The following is a 9,591-nucleotide window of genomic DNA, read 5'->3' on the forward strand; positions in this document are numbered from 1 at the left end:
GTCATTAAAAAAAGAGAGCGGGCATCAAGGACTGTGGCCAAATTAAGAGCAAAACTAAGGTATGTTGAAGAGAAACTTAGGGCAAAGAAAACACAACTGCTGACACTAAACAGAAAAATTAGAAGGCTGGCGGCTAATAGAACAAAAAGTGCAATGCTACCAGCAAATATTTCACAGAGGGTCAGTATCAGAGAGGCTAAAAAGGGACTGATGATCAATATCAGGCGCAAACAACTTGACAAGGTTGTGAGCATGTTCCTACATAGGGATGATGTCTCAACTATCATAAATGGCAAGTCTGGAGAGATTCGTTGCAAGGGACAAATTTATAGAAAAAGAGTACTCACTGACACCTTGGCAAAACTCCATCAACGCTTCCTTGTTGAACATCCTGAGCAAACAGTGTCCAAAGCTCAGTTCTTTAGATTGAGGCCATTTTGGATTATTAGGCCTAAAGTTAAAGACAGAGAGACGTGTGCATGTAAAATGCATGAGAACATTGGCTTTAAATTAAAAAGAATGCAACAACTGGGTATCATTGAAACATCAAGCCCAGAGGATCTTGTGCAGTCCAATGTGTGTGACACTGGCAACATGTCCTGCATGTATGGCAGATGTCAAAAATGCATTGAAAAGACCTTTCCCACATCCTTAGATCCTCTCACTCAGGGGAACACGGCCATCTGGCAAGAGTGGGTCACAAGGTCTGTCACTGTAACAAAGACCCTCAAGGATGGATCTACAGAGGAAAGGCAGACAAAGAAAACGGTCCTCGAAAAACATACCTCATCCATTGAGCGGTTGCTGGCCCTAACAACAGAACACCTTCCAGGTTTTGCCATTCAAATGTTTAATGTCAAGAACCAATATTTGTCATTGAAAGCAATGAAAGATACCCTGACAGATGATGCTGTTGCTGTGCATGTAGATTACAGTGAAAATTACAGCTGCAAATATGCCAAAGAAATCAAGGACACCCATTTTGGAACTGGGAATGATCAGGTAACCCTCCACACCGGGGTACTCTATCTCAGTAGGGGCAGAGTGGACGCCTTTGCATCCCTCTCATCATCTCTACAGCACGATGCAGTGGCAACCTGGGCTCATCTTGACCCAGTGCTGAGATACATACGAGAAAAGTATCCTGAAGTCCACAACCTGCATTTCATTTCAGATGGCCCAACTTCCTATCTAGGAATCTAGATATCCTATCTTTCTATCTAGCCTCCACTGTGCCCTTTATGCATGGATTTGAATGGGTAACCTGGAGCTATACTGAGGCATCACATGGCAAAGGTACACCAGATGGAGTTGGTGGGGCCTTGAAGAATCTTGCGGACAGAATTGTTTCTTATGGGACCAGTATTCCTGATGCAGACTCTCTGTATGAGCAGCTGAAGAACAATTCATCAGTGACTCTGTACAAAGTATCAGAGGAGAAAATAAAGGCCAGCCGCGAATTGGTTCCCCCCCAACCTGAAAGCAGTTCCTGGGACACTGAAAATACACCAAGTGAGTCAACATTTATGTTAATTATATGATTAAATATCAAGAAATGTAGTTTAATAAGTAAATGTAGTTAAGTAGTATGTAGTTACAGAAGTTAAATAAATAAGTTAAATTCTCCATGTAGTTAACATGGAAAGCAGACCACACCAGTTTCTGAAATAATCTCATAAAATATTGTATGTAACTGAGTCAATGTGTCTTTTTGAATTCCACCCTAACAGCTGACATCCACAAAACCAGGAGTCATAAATACACGGGAGGTGTCATGCTTTTGTGGAAAAAAATGGCCAGTGCTTTTCTACAAATTGCCACATGTTCTCTGAGGGAAGAGATGAGGACCCTGACCGAACAGAGGCCACCATAGAGGTTGGACAGTGGGTCCTGGTTGAATACGATGGTGACTTGTTCCCTGGTACAGTCACACAGGTGAATTTAATTTCAAGATTTCTGTTAATGTGTGAATATTTCTCAGTTACATTACATTATAGTCCTGTCCTGCCAAAATTTGTAGAGGCTATACAAATGTTTTTAAAACAGATTGCTGAAGGGCAGTATGAAGTCGACACCATGAATTGTGCAGGGGAGAACCGCTTCTATGTACCAAGCATCAGATTTCCAGGAGAAAGGGTCTGGTACTATCGTCAGGACATACGGGACATAATCCCAGAACCACTTCCTGTCACCTCCTCTGCTAGACATTTCTGCATTTTACCTGACATATGGGCAAAACACAAGAAATGCTCATGAATGAGTTACAGTTGAGGGAAAATGTGATTGGTACAGAGCAGTCATTCCAGTTGTTTGCTCTAGTTGTTTGACCAACTCAAATCGAGTTGCTGCTATTCAAGTTCTTCACATTAAATTATTCTCAGAAAAAGTTTGTGTGGTTCAATGTCAGGACCAAATTGTTTTAGCTAAACTAAATTCTTTTTACAAGAGCACATGATGCTGTTACATTTAAATGTTTCTCAGGACCACATGATGATATGTTACATTGAAAAAGTTCTCATCACATGGTTGTATGTTTAACTAGAATGATAAAATGTATACTAATGGTTGTATAATTGTTAGTACTACAATGTAGGTTACATGACATGATTCTTAAGAAGAGCACAAGATTGTAACTTGTTAACACAAGTCATGGTATTGTGATGATTACAATAAATGAGAAAATGAAACACTGTTTATGAAATAAATGAAATTTAAAAAATTGTATGAGTTTTAAATATGTAATATAGGGTTAGGCATCAAACCCCTTTGTCAACAGTGAATGTTTGAGCTAAATATCATTTCCGAAACATTGATCCTCATTACCGAAATGACATTTTCTGTCATGTTTTCGGTTTTCCTTCTCTCCTTCCCCCCTCCCCTCTGCTGTTTTTCCTCGCTACACTCACACTCTTCCTCAGCTGTTCCTCATTATCGCTCCTCTGTCTCGCTAATAGATTCACACCTGTTCTCGCTTCTCCTTAATCACCCTGGCTATTTCTAAGTCCCCATTCTTTGTGTTCTCTGCTTGATTATTTCGTTTGCTGTAGATGCTGATGCTTCGCATTCATCTTGTGCCTGTCTTGTCCTGTCGTGTCGGACCCTATCCTGCCTTACGTGCTCCAGTCACAGGTCAGATCTAACGGTGCTCTGGGTTAACCTATTGCTCTGCTCTCTGTCCAGTCCTGCTGGTGCTGACGAGTACTCTGGACAGTTACCGTGCCAGCCGCGTGTGTTTATCCAGCTAACGCTAATCTCTACACGCTGCCCGAGCGCCGGCCTGTGTATCTTCAAGAATCCTGTTTGCCCATTTCATATAGAAGACTGTGTTTACCATTTTTAGGTACCGGCTCATCGGCCGCCTTTTGTTGTAATTTCGAAGACTCATTTCTGTTTCAAACGCTACTCTATTAAAGACGCTTCTTTTGCATAATCGCTCTTGGGTCCTCATCTGTCCATACCACATTTTCATTACCGCAACATGTATATTTTTTACAAATTAAGCAATAATTAGATCATCATAATTTGTTTTAAAAATGCATATACATATTATAAAACACTGCTTATTTAAAGTCTGCTACATGACAAATGTGTATGGTATCTTTTAGTAAAACAATTAAATAAAAGAAATTGTAAATCATCACGCATGTTTCGGTAATGAGAGAAAATAAGGAAATTACAAAAAATAATAAATATGAAAAAGTAATATCTCCAGAGTTTTATATAGCTTTGAGCATGAGTAATAAGGGTCTACTTTAACATTAGCCAAAAATAAAAAAATTTAACCATATAGTAATGTCATGTTGTGGTAATGATAATTTATGGACTTCATCTAAAAAATTATATAGGAAATATTTTTTTAAATCTTCTAAAAATAATGGTTATAGTAAGTTCAGACCTCAATCTTATATGTGCAAAAAGAAAATTGGCTTCAAGGGCATTTTAAAAATTCTGATGCTAGACACCTGCTATATCTGGATTTCATGAGAATCACCCGAGCAAGCTCTAGGAAGAGCTGTGTTTTGTTGTGTGGATGTAACTGTGTCCGGACGAATGAATGTGTGAACGATGATGAATGTATGAACAAATAAATTCTGTATTGGGTGGGTAAGGGTTGAGCACCGTTCCTGGACCGTCACTTCGGTGTGACCTGGTCTAGAATTGGACTCGACTCAGATCCACTTGAGAGGGATGAATGTATGATGAGCCTTGATAATAAAAGGACAATTAATGACTGATTATCCCTTAGATAAAGGGAAAAAGTATGCAAGAATAAGCACTTTGGCTCAATAAAGAGTGTAGAAAGTGTGAATGAGTTTAGGAAAATAGTAGCAATAAAGTTTGAACCAAGATCTATAATATAGTTTTGCATTTTGGATGTCTGTGTGAAAGGGGAGAAAATTTCCTGAACCCAGTGCAGTGGGAGTGAGAGCAAGGGAGGAAGTTTCCACATTAAAGTTGTATTACATGGGTGGACAAAAAAGGAAAGAGAAGTAAAAAATAAAAATAAAGAATTATTGTAAGAAATAGCTATCTAAAAAGTGTTAATAAAATAGAGCAAATAAAATAGACAGTCAAATTATAATATAAATAAATAAAGTATAAATGAGACAAAATAAAAAACTAAATTCAAAAAGGTATGACACATAGTAAAGAATAAAAAGTAGGGTGAAATGGGTAAAAAATAGTTAAATTAAGTGAAAGAAAAAGAAGAGATTGTAACCAAGTGACTATAAAACTCAACAGTTGATTTTTGGTGGTAATAATATGAATAACGATATGGCAGCCACACCAGTGGAAATAATTGGATTAAAATATCCACTGTGTAAAGAGCAAATAAACAAAATCTCAAAAAAATGGCAGAAGAGAACAAAAAATATGACGACAAAATGGCCAAAGGAAGGGACATTCGATGTAGCATTGTGTGAGGAAATGGAAACTCTGATAAAAAAAAAAACTATAAAACTAAAAGCATCAGTATGAAAAGAGAAAAAAAGAGAAACAAAGAAGGAAAAAGAGAAAGAAGTAATTGCTCTGTTTAAAAAAGAAGGTGAGGATATGTTGAAGAGTATAAAACAGGCTAGGAAAGTCCTGAAGGGGGCAGAGAAAGATAACATGAGAAAAGAAAAGTTATTTTCAGAGCCTCCCCCCTATTTGCCGGTACAAGGAGAGTTCCCAATTCTCAAGGGAACCGTGGAGGTAACAGGAGAACTAGAGTTAGAAGGGCGGTTAGAGATGGATGAGAAAGATAAGCCACCTGTAAAAACACAGAGGCAAACCAGAAAGGAAAGTGCAGAAAGTTTGCAACTTGATTGTTACAGGCAACCACGTACAGCATTAGAAAAAATGAAAACTAATCAGGAAGATAAAACCTGGTTTGAGGAAGGATTAGAAAGAAAGAGGAGGAAAGATAGAGATATTGTAGCACAAGTATAAGCTTTGGAAGAAGAAATGGAAGAGAAAATTAGAGAATCAGGAAAAAAGATCAGAGAGGTAAATAAGTTGGAGAGAGGAAAGAGTAAGTTGTTCTATGGTAGTGAGGATGAGAATCAGGCAGAGGAGTTATTTGATAACAGTAAATGGGAACAAGGCAGAGATAAAGGGACACTTAGACCACTGGCCGCACAGCTCCCAATTTTAATCAAGGATGAGCAGGGACAGTATGTCCCCTGGGCTTCACAGGACCTCGAGGGGCTTGTCACTCGCCTTCCTGATATTCATGAGGGGGCAGGGAAATTCATTAGAATGTTTGAGGAGGAAACAATGGGAAAGCTACTGGCAGTGGGAGATGTTAAAGCTCTGCTGGCTAAAATTATTGGAGGGACAAAGATGGATGAAATTCTTCTTACAACGGCTCTAAACAGATCAGTGAACTCTCACAATATGGATGGGATTGTTTTTGATGCATTCCGCCCAGCAGTATGGCAGGCATTGTGTGCGGAGTATCCGTTTAGACTGAATCCTAAATCACTGAAGGGAGAAGAGATGGGAGACTCAGAGAATCCAACCACTTATGTGCAGAAACAACTGAAAAGGTGGAAACAAGAAACTGAGGGGGATCCCGAGGGAGACCCATTAATGTCAACATTGTTTAGACAAGCTGTGATTGATGCTATGCCGCCAGCGGTAAAAAGCAAGCTGGAGGATGTGGTCGGTTTCAACTCACAAAGAAAAATAAGAAAAATATTTTTTTCTTATACTGAAGGCAAGCTTCAGTAACAAATGCGACAGCAGAACAAATTACTTTAATGCCTCCAGTAATTGCTCCACAACCTACTATTCAGTCAAGCCCACTTACAGCAGTCCCTCCAAATGAACACTTGAACTCTGTGCCCATAATAAATGTTTATACTCAACAGCCAGGACAAATGGGATGAAGAAAAAACCCATACAGCAAAGAGGCAGAGGCAGAGACAGGCCTCCCCCATTGTGCTGGGGCTGTGGACAGCCCGGACACATCAAAGCTGACTGTCCAAATCAGCAATGGCCACAGCAACCTCATGGTGGAAGGGGGATGAGCTGGCAACAGCCTACTCAGGGTCCAGTGCAGGGCCCAGTAAACCCTTGGGGAGGTCCCAATCCAGGCTATTAGGGGTGCCCAGAGAATCCTAACAGGGAGAGTCAGCTTCCAATTTTATCAACAAAAGCTGATCAAGAGCCTATTATGCAGATTAAAATAGAGGGAGAAAAATGTCCATTTTTGGTAGATATGGGGGCAAATTTAACGTGCATTAATTTGAAATATGCTTCACATCTCCCCTTGTCTGGAAAATTTGCAAAGACAATAGGATTCTCAGGAAAAATGCAATTGATTCCCATAACAGCTCCAGTGTGTCTACAAACAAAAGATCAAAGTATAACAATGCCCATTCTGGTATCAAATCAAACTCCTATTAATTTGTTAGGAAGAGATGCATTATGTAAATTAGGACTACAAATTTGGTGTTCTCCAGAAGGGATATATATTGATTCAATAGGAACAGAAAAACAAATGATGGTTGCAGAGCCAAAAGCAAATGTTTTTTTGGATAGGACAGATAGAACAAGATGTGAGACAGACAGTCAATAAATGGGGAAAGTTTACTGAAGCACAGATACCTGAAGCACAGCTATCAAAGTCTGAATTTCATTGCACAATGATGTATGATCAAGAAAGGGATGAAAATATAGAACAGAAATGGCAAAAAGAAACAAAAGGACAAACTGCTAACATTTTTACAGATTCAGCATATGCTCATGGTGTATGTCATCTATTCGGAGCAGTGTGGAAACAAAGAGGTTTCAAAAAGAGTGATGGGACTCCCATCCAACATAGTGAACAAATAGGGCAATTGATTTCTGCTATGATGCAACCAAAACGACTAGCAATAATCAAATGTCAAGCACACAAGAAGGGAAATGACTATGTCATCAAAGGAAATAATGCAGCAGATTTAGAAGCTAAAAAAGCTTCAGGGTGTCAAGTAGCAGTATTAGCACCTGTTGTACTTATCGAACCTCATCCTCAATTGGATGACATTATTCGAATTTAACAACAAGCAGGCCCCTATGAACAATCAATGTAGCAACAAAGCGGAGCTAAAAAAAGACTCACAGGAGATCTGGCGTACACATGAAGGACACATTGTTGCACCTACTTCACTGTTGAATATTCTTATTACAGATGCACATGGTTTTGACCATTGTGCAAGGAGAAGTAGTAAGAACAATTAAACAGCAAGGATATTGGTCTCCTTATTTATATGCAATGGTGGATGAATTTTTGCCCACATGTGAAGTATGTGCTAAATACAATGTAAGAAAAGGCATGGTGACACCAATAGGCCATATTCCAACACCTGAAGGCCCCTTTAAACATCTTGTATGCGATTATGTGGATATGATAAAGCGTGTACAAGGCAAAAGATACGTACATGCTTGTTATCATAGACAGGTTTAGCAGATGGGTGGAAGCGGTACCATCCGCGGATCTAGGAGCAGGAACGGTAATTAAATTTCTAACAAGAGAGGTAATTCCTAGATTTGGAATTCCATCAGAAATAAGTTCAGATAATGGGTCAGCATTCATACAAAAAACTGTGAAACAAGTGTTGCAACAATTAAGAATAAAACAGAGACTAGGATGCGTTTATAGACCTCAGTCACAAGGGTTAGTGGAGAGGGTTAATGGAGTTATCAAGGCCAAAATAAACAAAATATGTGAAAGTACTAAACTTAATTGGATTGATGCATTACCGCTCGCACTAATGAGCTATCGCATGCAAACTAACAGGAACACGCACTTAACACCGCATGAAATGCTTACGGGTCGACCAATGCCTGTGCCATATTGTAGAGGTCCCTATAAAGGACCGCCTCTAGAACAATTACAAATGGAACTTCGCTCTTATATGAAGAAACTAACTGCCATACATAAAGCTATCTATTTACAGGAAAAAAGAAAAGAGCCCAGTGAGGAATCGGAGACTGCCTGTCCAGTTGTTCCAGGGGACCAAGTTTATCTGAGAGTATTCCGGAGAAAATGGAATGAGCCCAGGAGAGAAGGACCCTACACAGTGGTGAGAGCTACTCCAACAGCAGTCCAAGTGGAGGGAAGCACAACCTGGTATCATCTAAACCAGTAGTTCCCAAAGTGGGGGTCGCGACCGAGCGGGGGTGAAAAAAAAAAGTCCGAAATACACATTTAGGTCTTTATAATATTACACTTTGTCTGTTTGCGTCTGTAGATTTCGCGTAAATTCAACAAAAGTTAGCGTTGTAAATCATCCTCCCGATCCGCGATCTCTGTCTGCCCTCTTTCATCACAGGAACGTCTGGAAAGCTCTCTCTTCACTTTACAATGCTGTCAGATCCAAATATGGTCATTTCCTTTTTATCAGCAACCAATCGCGAAAGTAAAAGGGCTGAATGCGCAATCTCATTTGCTGATGATAAATCTTTAAAGCCTGTTTTCTCAAAATGACCTTTCTCTCATACTCCAAGTACGAAATCTCCACTTTAGTAGCACCTACAGTATTGTTCAAAATAATAGCAGTACAATGTGACTAACCAGAATAATCAAGGTTTTTAGTATATTTTTTATTGCTACGTGGCAAACAAGTTACCAGTAGGTTCAGTAGATTGTCAGAAAACAAACAAGACCCAGCATTCATGATATGCACGCTCTTAAGGCTGTGCAATTGGGCAATTAGTTAAAAGGGGTGTGTTCAAAAAAATAGCAGTGTCTACCTTTGACTGTACAAACTCAAAACTATTTTGTACAAACATTTTTTTTTCTGGGATTTAGCAATCCTGTGAATCACTAAACTAATATTTAGTTGTATGACCACAGTTTTTTAAAACTGCTTGACATCTGTGTGGCATGGAGTCAACCAACTTGTGGCACCTCTCAGCTGTTATTCCACTCCATGATTCTTTAACAACATTCCACAATTCATTCACATTTCTTGGTTTTGCTTCAGAAACAGCATTTTTGATATCACCCCACAAGTTCTCAATTGGATTAAGGTCTGGAGATTGGGCTGGCCACTCCATAACATTAATTTTGTTGGTTTGGAACCAAGACTTTGCCCGTTTACTAGTGTGTTTTGGGTC

At 39.3% G+C, this 9,591-nt stretch overlaps 1 long non-coding RNA gene across 1 annotated transcript; it reads left to right on the top strand.

Moving 5' to 3' along the window:
• The first annotated feature begins 1,308 nt into the window (after positions 1-1,308).
• LOC113108032 (uncharacterized) lies at positions 1,309-2,559 on the top strand. Its single transcript, XR_003292746.1, has 3 exons — positions 1,309-1,512; positions 1,731-1,935; positions 2,047-2,559. It is a non-coding gene; the product is annotated as an uncharacterized LOC113108032 (long non-coding RNA).
• The last annotated feature ends 7,032 nt before the right edge of the window (positions 2,560-9,591 follow it).

This window comes from Carassius auratus, chromosome 9 (assembly GCF_003368295.1).
Source record: "Carassius auratus strain Wakin chromosome 9, ASM336829v1, whole genome shotgun sequence".
In the NCBI taxonomy this organism is placed as follows: Eukaryota; Metazoa; Chordata; class Actinopteri; order Cypriniformes; family Cyprinidae; genus Carassius; species Carassius auratus.